The sequence below is a fragment of the Bubalus kerabau genome, chromosome 2 (genome assembly GCF_029407905.1).
Source record: "Bubalus kerabau isolate K-KA32 ecotype Philippines breed swamp buffalo chromosome 2, PCC_UOA_SB_1v2, whole genome shotgun sequence".
NCBI lineage: Eukaryota > Metazoa > Chordata > Mammalia > Artiodactyla > Bovidae > Bubalus > Bubalus kerabau.
The window spans coordinates 157,709,991-157,724,560 of NC_073625.1; the positions used below are offsets into that span (position 1 = coordinate 157,709,991).

Genomic DNA, 14,570 nt, shown 5'->3' on the forward strand with positions numbered 1-14,570 from the left:
TTCTGTTAACCAATGCCCACCATGTTCCTCACCTCCCCTGCTTGTTTCTGATCAAACTCAGTAAATGAAACCACAGAAGCAACCTCCTAAAAGAGGTCAATAAGAAAATAGGAAAAGTACAATAGTATTCCCCTTTCTTACCAAATACATTCAGATGCAATATACACAAATAATTAAACATAAAATGTTGAGTTTCTTTTACTGCCTATGTTAACTTTTAGTTTAGAAGTTGCCTGGTTTTGATGGTCTCAAGTAGACTCAACTCCTACTTCCTGACTTTGAGTATTAGTACACACTAGAAGTTTTCCATGATTATATCAAATTGAGTCCAAGTGGCCCACTGAGACAATTTAATCATCTGAGTGCCCAACTACGAAGACTGACTTTAGGAGATTCAGGTAGAACTACATGTCCAAGGATAAATCCCCAACACCTCTCTGTTCCTACATCCTCTGCATTCTTTCTCCATGCAAAAATCAGAAAATATTTTTTTTTTCCTCTAGAAGAAAACATGAAATTAAAAAATTACTATAAGCTCCTTCTTATCCAAGCTTAATTAATATAACTCATCATTTATGATGCAGCATCGGACAAGACACCTACCCCAGAGAAAACACATCATGATCCTAAAAAGTCTGTTTATTCAGTTTTGGGTTACAAAAATTTTCTCTGAGTAGATGAAAAATGGCAGTATATGTACAACCCAGTAAGCTAAACAAAGAGCTTTGTTAGCTGACATGTCAGTCTATGGGCAAGGTTGTAAAGAAGATAAAATTTGTTCACAATTTCAGAATACTCCATTGCTTCCTGTCATTCAGTTCAGTTCAGGTCAGTTCAGTCCCTCAGTCATGTCAGACTCTTTGCAACCCCATGGACTGCAGCATGCCACACCTCCCTGTCCATCACCAACTCCAGGAATTTACTCAAACTCATATCCATTGAGTTGGTGATGCCATCCAACCATCTCATCCTCAGGTGTCCCCTTCTCCTCCTGCCTTCAATCTTTCCCAGCATCAGGATTTTTTCCAGTAAGTCAATTCTGTGCATCAGGAGGCCAAAGTATTGGAGTTTCAGCTTAGCATCAGTCCTTCCAATGAATATTCAGGACTGATTTCCTTCAGGATGGACTGATTGGATCTCCTTGCAGTCCAAGGGACTCTCAAGAGTCTTCTCCAACACCACGGTTCAAAAGCATCAGTTCTTCGGCACTCAGCTTTCTTTATAGTCCAACTCTCACATCAAGACATGACTACTGGAAAAACCATACCTGCCGGGGTCCAGCCCCGGCTGATCCAGGGTATTCGAAGGAGAGACGGCTAGGCGACCTATTCAAATGTTAATTAGAGATAATAAAGAGGAATAGAATGAGGATAGCTCAGTAGGAAAATTCAGTGGAGAAAAGAAGCTGAGTGGCTTGGTTTACGCAGAAAATCAATATAACCCGTGACACCAGGTTAGCTCTGACCACGGAGGCCGCAGGCGCCCTCTCGAATAGCGGAAGGTGCCCCACCTTAGACACCTTCTCGAGTGGGTCTTAGAAGCCCAGGCAAATAAATGGTCGCAGAGGATATCCACGCTCCAGATGGACACTCAGCTGGAAGTTAAAGGGAAGAATGACATGGGGAGACCAAGCGTTGGTGAGCAAGGCCCATAGCTTTATTTTCAACAGGGGCTTTTATACCCTAAGTTACACATAGAGGATAATAGGGGATGCAAAATCAGCAGTCTCTGATGCTTATCAAAAACCAGGGTTTCTTTCCTGCAGATTTATCGTATACAAATGGTTTAGGTGATTTACATCATCTTCTGGCCAGAGGCCTATTAACATTTTATGACTCTTGACAAGCACTTATCAACAAAGACTTATTTTCTCTAAGAGTAATTATTTTAAGGTTTGGCGCCATCTTCCGAAGATAAGATTACGTTCCTATAGGGTGGATGTGTAATGGGTTTACAAAGGAAAGAATTTACTACCTTAAGGGTCTAAAGTTACTAACACCAGGCCACTACTTATTTTTTCTACATACCAACTATATTAATTAATGCACATTCAAGGATACAATTCAGGGGATGTGAAAACTTGGCAACAAACATTGGCTCATCAATGAAATCTTTTACTACCTTTATTCTGACAGCTTCTAATTCTCTGAGAGGCTCTAAGCTATTTGAATATCTTAAGCTTCCCGTGCCTCTGGAGGCTGGGAGACTGTAAACAATCGTATGCATAGCTGTAGGTGTCCGGGTAAACTTGTCAGGCGAGTTAGAGAGCCATCTGAGGGGTTTGGATTTAAACACTCCTAATTGCCCAGGAACTTTATTAATTGGAGCTGTAAGTTAACTCTTTGACAGAGAGAGTGAGATGGTGGTGGGGGACAGCCCCCAGTAAAGTCAGAGGTGAGAGCACAAAGCAATAAAGTAGGCAGACTCTGGTTTTTTGGGGGGTAGATGCTCGAGAATATCCGGGGGCACTCCCGAGGCTCGATCCCGCCTTTGCGTATGCCGAGCCCCCTTCCTCATGACCTTTGTCACGAGTGGAATGTCTCTCGCCGGCTCCTGGCACATACCCTTGACTAGAAGGACCTTTGTTGGCAAAGTAATGTCTCTGCTTTTTAACATGCTGTCTAGGTTGGTCATAACTTTTCTTCCAAGGAGTAAGCGTCTTTTAATTTCATGGCTGCAGTCACCATCCACAGTGATTTTGGAGCCCAGAAAAATAAAGTCTGACACTGTTTCCACTGTTTCCCCATCTATTTCCCATGAAGTGGTGGGACTGGATGCCATGATCTTCGTTTTCTGAATGTTGAGCTTTAAGCCACCTTTTTCACTCTCCACTTTCACTTTCATCAAGAGGCTTTTGAGTTCCTCTTCACTTCTGCCATAAGGGTGGCGTCATCTGCATATCTGAGGTTATTGATATTTCTTCCTGCAATCTTGATTCCAGCTTGTGCTTCTTCCAGTCCAGCGTTTCTCATGATGTACTCTGCATAGAAGTTAAATAAGCAGGGTGACAATATACAGCCTTGACGAACTCCTTTTCCTATTTGGAACCAGTCTGTTGTTCCATGTCCAGTTCTAACTGTTGCTTCCTGACCTGCATACAAATTTCTCAAGAGGCAGATCAGGTGGTCTGGTATTCCCATCTTTTTCAGAATTTTCCACAGTTTATTGTGATCCACACAGTCAAAGGCTTTGGCATAGTCAATAAAGCAGAAATAGATGTTTTTCTGGAACTCTCTTGCTTTTCCGATGATCCATCGGATGTTGGCAATTTGATCTCTGGTTCCTCTGCCTTTTCTAAAACCAGCTTGAACATCAGGAAGTTCATGGTTCACATATTGCTGAAGCCTGGCTGGGGAATTTTGAGCATTACTTTACTAGCGTGTGAGATGAGTGCAATTGTGCGGTAGTTTGAGCATTCTTTGGCATTGCCTTTCTTTGGGATTGGAATGAAAACTACCTTTTCCAGTCCTGTGGCCACTGCTGAGTTTTCCAAATTTGCTGGCATATGGAATGCAGCACTTTCACAGCATCATCTTTCAGGATTTGGAATAGCTCAACTGGAATTCCATCACCTCCACTAGCTTTGTTTGTAGTGATGCTTTCTAAGGCCCACTTGACTTCACATTCCAGGATGTCTGGCTCTAGGTCAGTGATCACACCATCGTGATTACCTGGGTGGTGAAGCTCTTTTTTGTACAGTTCTTCTGTGTATTCTTGCCATCTCTTCTTAATATCTTCTGCTTCTGTTAGGTCCATACCATTTCTGTCCTTTATCGAGCCCATCTTTGCCTGAAATGTTCCCTTGGTATCTCTAATTTTCTTGAAGAGATCCCTAGTCTTTCCCATTCTGTTGTTTTCCTCTATTTCTTTGCATTGATCGCTGAAGAAGGCTTTCTTATCTCTTCTTGCTATTCTTTGGAACTCTGCATTCAGATGTTTATATCTTTCCTTTTCTTCTTTGCTTTTGGCTTCTCTTCTTTTCACAGCTATTTGTAAGGCATCCCCAGACAGCCATTTTGCTTTTTTGCATTTCTTTTCTATGGGAATGGTCTTGATCCCTGTCTCCTGTACAATGTCACCTACCTCATTCCATAGTTCATCAGGCACTCTATCTATCAGATCTAGGCCCTTAAATCTATTTCTCACTTCCATTGTATAATCATAAGGGATTTGATTTAGGTCATACCTAATGGTCTAGTGGTTTTCCCTACTTTCTTCAATTTCAGTCTGAACTTGGCAATAAGGAGTTCATGGTCTGAGCCACAGTCAGCTCCTGGTCTTGTTTTTGCTGACTGTATAGAGCTTCTCCATCTTTGGCTGCAAAGAATATAATCAGTCTGATTTCGGAGTTGACCATCTGGTGATATCCATGGTAGAGTCTTCTCTTGTGTTGTTGGAAGAGGGTATTTGCTATGACCAGTGTATTTTCTTGGCAAAACTCTATTAGTCTTTGCCCTGCTTCATTCTGTATTCCAAGGCCAAATTTGCCTGCTACTCCAGGTGTTTCTTGACTTCCTACTTTTGCATTCCAGTCCCCTATAATGAAAAGGACATCTTTTTTGGGTGTTAGTTCTAAAAGGTCTTGTAGGTCTTCATAGAACCGTTCAACTTCAGCTTCTTCAGTGTTACTGGTTGGGGCATAGACTTGGATTACTGTGATATTGAATGGTTTGCCTTGGAAATGAACAGAGATCATTCTGTCATTTTTGAGATTGCATCCAAGTACTGCATTTCAGACTCTTTTGTTGACCATGATGGCCACTCCATTTCTTCTGAGGGATTCCTGCCTGCAGTAGTAGATATAATGGTCATCTGAGTTAAATTCACCCATTCCAGTCCATTTCAGTTCGCTGATTCCTAGAATGTAGACATTCACTCTTGCCATCTCCTGTTTGACCACTTCCAATTTGCCTTGATTCATGGACCTGACATTCCAGGTTCCTATGCAATATTGCTCTTTACAGCATCGGACCTTGCTTCTATCACCAGTTACATCCACAGCTGGGTATTGTTTTTGCTTTGGCTCCATCCCTTCATTCTTTCTGGAGTTATTTCTCCACTATTCTCCAGTAGCATATTGGGCACCTACTGACCTGGGGAGTTTCTCTTTCAGTATCCTATCATTTTGCCTTTTCATACTGTTCATGGGGTTCTCAAGACAAGAATACTGAAGTGGTTTGCCATTCCCTCCTCCAGTGGGCCACATTCTGTCAAATCTCTCCACCATGACCCGCCCGTCTTGGGTTGCCCCACGGGCATGGCTTAGTTTCATTGAGTTAGACAAGGCTGTAGTCCTAGTGTGATTAGATTGACTAGTTTTCTGTGAGTATGGTTTCAGTGTGTTTGCCCTCTGATGCCCTCTTGCAACACCTACCGTCTTACTTGGGTTTCTCTTACCTTGGGCGTGGGGTATCTCTTCACGGCTGCTCCAGCAAAGCACAGCCATTGCTTCTTACCTTGGACGAGGGGTATCTCCTCACCGCCGCCCTTCCTGACCTTCAATGTGGGATAGCTCCTCTAGGCCCTCCTGTGCCCACGCAATATGGCACATGGAACACAGCATCTTATTTTGTTCCTTCTAAAACCCCACTGAACGATAGTCAGGAGGCTTTTTTCCCTCAAAAAAAAAAAAATATATATATATATATATAAAACACATATTATAAAATTGCCTAGAACTAAACACATACACTGCTGCAGTCCATGGGGTCCATGGGGTTGCAAAGAGTCGGACACAACTGAGCGATTGAACTGAACTAATGGAAACACACACACAAGGAGGACATAGTGACCCACTCCAGCATTCTTGCCTGGAGAATCCTAATGAACAGGGTAGCCTGGTGGGCGACAGTCCATGGGGTCACAAAGAGTCAGACACGACTGAGCGACTAAGCACAGCACACAGCACAGCAAACACACACACACACACACAAGTACATGTAAAACTGATGAAATCCGAATAAGATCAGTGGATTATGTCAATTTCCTGATTCTGATATTATATTAGGCAAGATATTTTAATTAGGAAAGCTCAGTGAAGGATATATGGAATTTCTTAGAAGTCTTCTTTTATTTCTCAAATTGACATATAATTTGATGCACAACATTGAATTATTTTTTTTTTTAATTTTATTTTATTTTTAAACTTAACATAACTGTATTAGATTTGCCAAATATCAAAATGAATCCGCCACAGGTATACATGTGTTCCCCATCCTGAACCCTCCTCCCTCCTCCCTCCCCATTCCATCCCTCTGGGTCGTCCCAGTGCACCAGCCCCAAGCATCCAGTATCGTGCATCGAACCTGGACTGGCAACTCATTTCATACATGATATTTTACATGTTTCAATGCCATTCTCCCAAATCTTCCCACCCTCTCCCTCTCCCACAGAGTCCATAAGACTGTTCTATACATCGGTGTCTCTTTTGCTGTCTCGTACACAGGGTTATTGTTACCATCTTTCTAAATTCCATATATATGCGTTAGTATACTGTATTGGTGTTTTTCTTTCTGGCTTACTTCACTCTGGATAATAGGCTCCAGTTTCATCCACCTCATTAGAACTGATTCAAATGTATTCTTTTTAATGGCTGAATAATACTCCATTGTGTATATGTACCACATATATGTATATGTGGTATATGTATATATACCCACATATATGTATATGTGAATTATTTTTTATAATTACACATAAATCTAGAATTATCTCAAAATAATAAATCTAATCAAAAAAATAAACCTGCAAAATTAGGAAGAAAAAGAATGGGTAACACCAGTAAAATTTTGGAAGCAGTCAAGTAGATAGATATGAGATAACTGTCTCTGCTGACTCCTGAAACCAATTCCAAGACAGCAGTAGGAAAGTTGAGAAGTAACCTTATTTAACCACAGAATCTTCAAAAGGTTTGGGAACTGGTAACAAAAAGCCCCCTGGTAATGCAGCCCCTTGAAGAGGGAGTGAAGGCTAATGAAAGCAGGATCTGATAGACTTTTGTAGAAGCAGTTAGGTCCCTAGAACCCCTCCCTCTTTGCTGCCCCCCTTCCCCATTCTTCCTCCTACACACTGCCAGAGACTGTTCTGGAGAGAGTAAGGCAAAAAACCTCTGTACTGGGGACTCTGTTAGCAGACGAGTGAGGTAAACAGAGAAGCAAAGTCAATGAATGGATACGACCAATGAAAACCCCTCTACCATTTTTACCTTCTTGACTCCTTGACCCTTGACAGCCAAGAATTTACTCTCCAGGCTGGAAACTAAAAGAATAATTTGAGTGGAATCTGACTAGCCCAAGAGAAAACACATGGAGATATTGAATATAGAAGTATACCAATCACGATTCAGTCCGGAAATCAGAGCCACTGTAAGTATTAAGGGACCAAGGATTTTTTTCTTAGGAATTAGAGTTTGCACAAATATGGGAGGAGCTGGGGAAATGCAAGTCTGGAGGAGGGGAATCAGAAGATCAGGGAAAATGCTGTGGTAGAATAAAATAGTAATTACCAAAGACATCCACAGCCTACCCCCTGCCCCTTCCCCAGAACATGTTCCCTTACATGGCAATAGAAACTTTGTAGGTGTGATTAATCTAGGGATTCTGAGTTGGGAGATTATCCTGGATTATCCAGATGGGCCCAGTATTATCACAGAAATCCTTATAAGAGGGAGGCAGGAGGATCAAAATGAGAAAAAGGAGATTTGAAGACAGACCAGAAGTTGTAGTGATGGGTTTTGAAGATGAAGGAGTCAGGAGCCAAGGAATGTATTAATAGTTGGCCTCTAGAAGCTGAAAAAGGCAAGGAAATGGATTTCTCCCCTGAAGCCTTCAGAAGAAACACCTTAATTTTAGAATTCTGACTCTAGAATTATGAGAATAAATTTTTGTTTTTTTAAACCAGTATTTTTGATATAATTTGTTACAGCAGACATAGACAAGAAATACACTCACAACATCTTGAAGCAAGGGTGTAGATGAAACTTATAGGAAATTTTGAGAAAGAGTATATGTTTGATCATCCAAGTGGAATGGTGCATGTATGACCCATGGCAGGTCTGTAGAAGCTATGGCCTCTATGAGCACTGTGGTCAAGAGCTTGATGGATTAAGGTTACTCTCAGTTAGCAGGTTCAGTAGGCAAGAGGAGAGACTGGAGACCATGCATTATACCTATATGTCATTGTTTCTGATCACTGTGACATCTGAGAGTAACAGCTTCTATTTCATCTCCACTTTCCCAATCTTACCCAAGTTTGCCTCTTTGCTCAAGCTAATCACACAGGAAAAGGGGATCTGGAAAAGGTAATTCCCAATCTTAAATAGGAGCAGTAATGCCAACATGACAAAATACAGTCAAGCTCTGAGATTTCCTTAAAAAGGGCTCAGATAGCTCAACCCTCAGCAAAGCTCAAAGTCAACAAGCCCCACCCCTATGCTCAGAGCTCTCAATCACAATTTTAGTTTCTCACTTTCCTGGTGGCTCAGACGGTAAAGAATCTGCCTACAATCCACGGTTTGAATATTCCCTGGAGAAGTGAATGGCAACTCACTACAGTATTCTTGCCTGGAGAATTCCATGGACAGAGGAGTCTGGTGGGCTACAGTCCATAGGGTTCCAAAGAATCAGACATGACTGAGCAGCTAAAAATTTCGCTTTCTTTTTATATATAAGCAAACAATCTAAGATTATCAAACTGGGAAATGACAGAATGATCTCTGTTCATTTCCAAGGCAAACCATTCATTATCACAGTAATCTAAGTCTATACCCCAACCAGTAAAGCTGAAGAAGCTGAAGTTGAATGGTTCCATAAAGACCTGTAAGACCTTCTAGAACTAACAGCAAAAAAAAATATCCTTTTCATCATACGGGACTGGAATGCAAAAGTAAGAAGTCAAGAGATACCTGGAGTAACAGGCAAATTTGGCCTTAGAGTATAAAATGAAGCAGGGTCAAGACTTACAGAGTTTTCTGAAGAGAATGCACTGGTCAAAGCAGCCTCTTCCAACAACACAAGAGAAGACTCTACACATGGATATCACCAGATGCTTAATACTGAAATCAGATTGATTATATTCTTTGCAGCCAAAGATGGAGAAGCTCTATACAGTCAGCAAAAATAAGACTGGGAGCTGACTGTGGCCCAGATCAAAAACTCCTTATTGCCAAATTCAGACTTAAATTGAAGAAAGTAGGGAAAACCACTAGATCATTCAGGTATGACCTAAATCAAATCCCTTATGATTGATTATACTGTGTAAGTAACAAAGAGATTCAAGGGATTAGATCTGATAGAATACCTGAAGAACTATGGACAGAGGTTTGTGACATTGCACAGGAGGCAGTGATCAAGACCATCCCCAAGAAAAAGAACTACAAAAAAGCAAAATGGCTGTCTGAGGAGGCCTTACAAATAGCTGTGAAAAGAAGGGAAGTGAAAGGCAAAGGAGAAAAGGAAAAATATACCCATTTGAATATAAAGTTCCAAAGAATAGCAAGGAGAGATACAAAAGCCTTCCTCAGCAATCAATGCAAAGAAATAGAGGAAAACAATAGAATGGGAAAGAGTAGAGATCTCTTCAAAAAAATTAAAGATAGCATTTTGCATTTCATGCAAAGATGGGCTCAATAAAGGACAGAAATGGTAGGGACCTAACAGAAGCAGAAGATATTAAGAAGAGATGGCAAGAATACACAGAAGAACTGTACAAAAAAGAGCTTCACCACCCAGGTAATCACGATGGTGTGATCACTCACCTAGAGCCAGACATCCTGGAATGAGAAGTCAAGTGGGCCTCAGAAAGCATCACTACGAACAAAGCTAGTGGAGGTGATGAAATTCCAGTGGTCCTATTTCAAATCCTAAAAGATTATGCTTGAAAGGCTGCACTCCATATGCCAGCAAATTTGGAAAACTCAGCAGTGGCCACAGGACTGGAAAAGGTCAGTTTTCATTCCAGTCCCAAAGAAAGGCAATGCCAAAGAATGCTCAAACTACCGCACAATTGCACTCATCTCACACGCTAGTAAAGTAATGCTCAAAATTCTCCAAGCCAGGCTTCAACAGTACATGAACCATGAACTTCCAGATGTTCAAGCTGGATTTAGTAAAGGCCGAGGATCCAGAGAGCTAATTGCCGATATCTGTTGGATCACAGAAGAAGCAAAAGGGATCCAGAAAACCATATACTTCTGCTTTATTGACAATGCTAAAGCCTTCCACAACAAACTGTGGAAAATTCTTCAAGAGATGGGACTACCAGACCACGTTAACCGCCTCCTGAGAAACCTGTATGCATGTGAAGATGCAACAGTTAGAACTGGACATGGACAACAGACTGGTTCCATATTGAGAAAGGAGTACATCAAGGCTGTATATTGTCACCCTGCTTATTTAACTTCTATGCAGAGTACATCAAGAGAAATACCAGGCTGGAGGAAGCACAAGCTGGAATCAAGATTGCCGGGAGAAATATCAATAACCTCAGATATGCAGATGACACCACCCTTATGGCAGAAAGTGAAGAGGAACTAAAGAGCCTCTTGATGAAAGTGAAAGAGGAGAGTGAAAAAGTTGGCTTAAAACTCAACATTCAAAAAGCAAAGATCATGGCATTTCGTCCCATCACTTAATTGCAAATAGATGGGGAAACAATGGAAACAGTGACAGACTTTATTTTTGGGGGGGCTCCAAAATCACTGCAGATGGTGACTGCAGCCATGAAATTAAGACACTTGCTCCTTGGAAGAAAAGCTGTGACCAACCTAGATAGAATATTAAAAAACAGACTTTACTTTGCCGACAAAGGTCTGTCTAATCAAAGCTATGGTTTTTCCAGTAGTTGTGTAAGGAATTGGACTATAAAGAAAGCTGAGCATCAAAGAATTGATACTTTTGTGCTCTGGTGTTGGAGAAGACTCTTGATAGTCCCTTGGACTGCAAGTAGATCTAATTAGTCAATCTTCAAGGAAATCAGTCCTGAATATTCATTCAAAGGACTGATGCTGAAGCTGGAACTCCAATACCTTGGCCACCTGATTCAAAGAACTGATTCATTGGAAAAGACCCTGATGCTGGGAAAGATTGAAGGCAGGAGGAGAAGGGGATGACAGAGGATGCGATGGCTGGATGGCATCGCTGACTTGATGGCCATGAGTTTGAGCAAGATCTGGGAAGTTGGTGATGGACAGGGAGGCCTGGCAGTACTGCAGTCCGTGGGGTCGCAAAGAGTTGGACACGACTGAGCAACTGAACTGAACTGAATGTGCTCTACCAAGAAGTAAACCAAGAAAGGGAAATACACTTTGACCAGTAAAAAGAAGGAATCAAATTGGCACCACTATCAGGTCACATAATTATCATTTGTTTTTAGTGGTTGGAATAATTAGAACTAGTCTCGTGGCAAGCTTGATGATTATAATACAATATTGTTGTCTATACTCACTAAAAAAAAATTAAACAAAGAAATAGTGCTATCATGAACCTCCGATAAATGTCTTTGGTATATATATGTAGGCCCACAGACATGGCCAAACTATTGATGTATGCATGCATGCATGCTAAGTCGCTTCAGCAGTGTCTGACTCTTTGTGACTTCATAGACAGCAGGCCACCAGGCCCCTATTCACAGGAGTCTCTAGGCAAGAATACTGGAGTGGGTTGCCATTTCTTTCTCCACAAACTATTGATAGTGGCATAAAAATAGATAAAGCTAATCCATGATAATAAAAGCCTAATTAGTAACTGCCTGTCTAGATGTGTGGGTAATGACTAAGAGGGAGCAGAAGATGAAATTCTGGGGTATTGGTGATCTTTTCTATCTTAACTGGGTGGTAGTTACATGGTATATAAAGATTTGTCATCTGGAACTTAAAATGTGTGCACTTTACAATTGTCAAAGTAAAATAAAAATATCTAAAAATGAATTTTAAAAAGAAAGAAAGAAAGGAGTCCAGGTCAGAAGGTAAACCCCATTCATGGAATGAGCATACAGACAACAACAGGATGTCAACTGTGCAAAAGACTCTAAGAGCATGCAATCCACTGGGGACATTTGAAGCCACCAGGAGTGTCTCGAAGAAAACTGGAGTTGACAGATTACTTGATGTGATTAAGTTTGTAAAATCTCATGTTGAGAAACTGTTGGAAGTCATGGTGAAAATTTGTAATAGGTATCAAGAAAATTAAGCAAATTTTAAAGAGCAATTCTTAATTTCAGGGTAAAAATATAAAGATATAATCATAGTGGACTACATGGTTGGTGTCCTTAGCCAACTTTTAACTACCAGCATTTGCACACAGCAAACTGAAGTGTTGAGGAACTAACGATCCTTGGGAACAGCCCTCCACAGACCTCTGACAGGAGTTACTTTATCAACAGCCCAGCTTCCTCACCCTCCAGGTGGGATGCCGTGAATGGTGTGTTCCACACCATTTCCCAGAATGTCCCTCCCTGGGGCTGAAGTTCCTGTTACCCACAGTGGTGACCACTTCACAACACACACTTTATGACTGTCTCTACTTCCTCTGATCACTTTCCTGCTTCCCTTTTGGTGCTTCCTGTGCCTCTCAAATAATCTTTTACTGGAATCCTTGCCCCCAGGGTCTGCTCTGGGAAACCCAAGATATTACAAATTTCAGGGAATAAAACTTGCAGGTATACTAATGTTAACACAATATATATTTAACCAAAATTTATAGTATAATTATATGAGGAGAATAGGGGAGAAGAAGAGGGCATGGTAATATAAGAGAGTTAAATCCTCATCTAACGTATTAGAAGGTCAATAGATTGCTTCTAATTGATGAATCAAAAGAGAGCAATATTCACATACTATTTAAGAGCATGGAAATCTATAACTGCCAGAAGGAACAACTTAAAGAGTCAAAAGTGGGTGTTTTTTGGAAGAGGGAGTCAGGAGACTAGAGAGGTTGAGACAAGAAATTGCCATATTTTGATACATAAACCCTTTATTATCATTTGACTTTTAATAGTACTATTATTTTAATAGCAATACTACTAGCATGTACTATTTTGATATCATTTAGTTGTGAGAAAAAAAAAGAAGGGATGGGAGGAAAAAAGAGAGAAGACAAATGGAGTTCAAAAATGAGAAGGATAAAGGAGGCTGGCTCTCTTAGAAACATCAAAGTATTTTATGACTGAAGCTGCCTTTCCCCAGCTGGACAGTAACTCCTTAACCCCAGGGCTTGTGTTAAATCCAAAGTCAGGCAAATATATTTTAGAGAACCATGAAGTCATAAAACATGTCTATTGCAGGAAATATTTTAGACAAATACATCTGCTATTACTCACTAAAGTTACAAATGACCCCATTAATGTATGTATGTTTCTCATTCTCTTCTCCACACAACACGCTTTTTTGTCTGCAGCTCCTGGAGCCTAAAAAGTACCTCTGGTTCATGAAGCTTTGTTTTTTCCCCATCCCGTCAAAGGCATTTTTATTCCCTTTCTAAATAAATACCCAAAATGAGGGGACAGACCTAAGTCCTTGTTGGTTTGGAGGGCAGAGGATACACAGATGATGGAGGCAGAGTCTTTGTTTTTATGGAAATTATGTCCCATGGGGGAGGCTGAATAAATGAGCAAATGAAAAAACAAGATACTTACTGATTATGATATATGCTATAAAAGAAAATAACAGAGAGATGTGATTGAGAATAAGTGCACAAAAGACTCACTTAGACCAGGTGCTGAGCAAGCTTTCTTTGAGAATGGTGAATGCCTAAAGACGGAGAAGGCAATGGCACCCCACTCCAGTACTCTTGCCTGGAAAATCCCATGGACGGAGGAGCCTGGTAGGCTGCAGTCCATGGGGTCGCTAAGAGTCAGACATGACTGAGCGACTTCACTTTCACTTTTCACTTTCATGCATTGGAGAAGGAAATGGCAACCCACTCCAGTGTTCTTGCCTGGAGGATCCCAGGGACGGGGGAGCCTGGTGGGCTGCCGTCTATGGGGTCTCACAGAGTCGGACACGACTGAAGTGACTTAGTAGCAGCAGCAGCAGCAGCAATGCCTAAAGAAGAACATTCCAAAGGTCCACCAGAGAGCCAGGGTTAGAACAGGCCTTTCAACAAGTATAAGGTCTCCACCACCTCAGAGGAGCAGTGGTTAGGGAAGGAAACCTAGGTGAGTGGAGTGGAAAGCAGCTTGGGATGAAAGACAGGGACAAGGCTAACCCACTTTACAGTTTCACTGAGGGCTGATTGCTAAGCAGCTCCTGATTGTAACAGCAACAAGATGCATTTCCTTAATAGTCACTTAGAAGTATAAACGACTACCTTTGAGTTGATCTTTTCATTTTTATATTACACTTGAAAGGAAAGGCAATAAAAAGCAGCTTTTTCCCAACAACCACAAAATACCCAGGAAAGAAGGAGAATGGCCACCTATTTGTGTATAAATCCCTTAGGTATTTCACATGCAATCCAGTGTGTACCCTGACTACTAGAGAAACTGAATAACAGATAAAATCTTCCAAGTTAATTACACTTCTCACACAAAAATTCAATTAAAATACTTTCTTCTCAATTATTTTATCTCTGAAA

At 41.0% G+C, this 14,570-nt stretch overlaps 1 protein-coding gene across 1 annotated transcript in view; it reads right to left on the minus strand.

Annotated features, from left to right (window-relative positions):
- KCNAB1 (potassium voltage-gated channel subfamily A regulatory beta subunit 1) overlaps positions 1-14,570 on the minus strand; it is a 439,216-nt gene that overhangs the window by 322,221 nt on the left and 102,425 nt on the right. The gene's annotated exons all lie outside the window — the stretch shown is intronic.